Source organism: Penaeus monodon, chromosome 23 (genome assembly GCF_015228065.2).
Source record: "Penaeus monodon isolate SGIC_2016 chromosome 23, NSTDA_Pmon_1, whole genome shotgun sequence".
Classification (NCBI taxonomy): Eukaryota; Metazoa; Arthropoda; class Malacostraca; order Decapoda; family Penaeidae; genus Penaeus; species Penaeus monodon.
In genome coordinates, this window is record NC_051408.1 from 41,458,708 (window position 1) to 41,459,474 (window position 767).

The 767-nt window shown below is 33.9% G+C and overlaps 1 protein-coding gene across 1 annotated transcript in view; it reads left to right on the forward strand.

Moving 5' to 3' along the window:
* The window catches only part of LOC119588086 (cleavage stimulation factor subunit 1-like), a gene marked incomplete at its 5' end in the record, with an annotated part of 13,061 nt that overhangs the window by 522 nt on the left and 11,772 nt on the right, over window positions 1-767 (forward strand).

Below are 767 nucleotides of genomic sequence, written 5' to 3' on the forward strand. Positions count from 1 at the left end.
CACATACATTTTGAAAGAACAAGCTTGTAGATCTCCTTTGCTGTCCAGGCTATTGTACATGGTAGAGTTTGGTGGCCTCTGCCCAAATGTTGATAGGCACTAAGCTGTGTACAAGCCAGGGGGGGATGTGTTTTAGCAGGGCTGGGTATTTTTTTCCCCTTTTTTTTAATGAAAGGAGATTGTAATTAAATCCTTTGAAGGGTTTATTATAGAGAATGTTCTTGTGATATATCTCTTAAGACAATGGGTTATATTTAGTCCTATAAGAAATTATATCATTATTATGGTTTTTTACTGGGGTGGAAATCTTCCTTTCATGTAAACGGAGTTCAGATTTTGAGTATCGGAAATTATTTTCAAAATTATTTTTATTGTTCGCTGAGTCTTCTTCTCCCAACCAATATTAACTACAATGGTTGTACTTTTATCCTTATCATTTTTAAGATCAAGAATAATCTAGATTCTTTTCTGTACTAAGAGGAATCTGTTTCCTGCCCGTAATTTGCATTTTAGAAAAAAGCACAGGGTTTTTGATAAGCAAATCATTTTCTGGAATTTTCAGACCACATTGTTACATATTTTTTTCCCCCAAGGATATTTCTTGTATAATAACAATGATGAGAAGGATGAAGTGTCTTTTCTTTTCAACTATGTCTAATACCTACAGTGAAATTACTTTCCCTTTTTGACAATACACAGTTTATTAAGATTACACCCCATACCAAATTTTTCCTCAGTCCTACCCAGCATTTGGAATCAACACACAG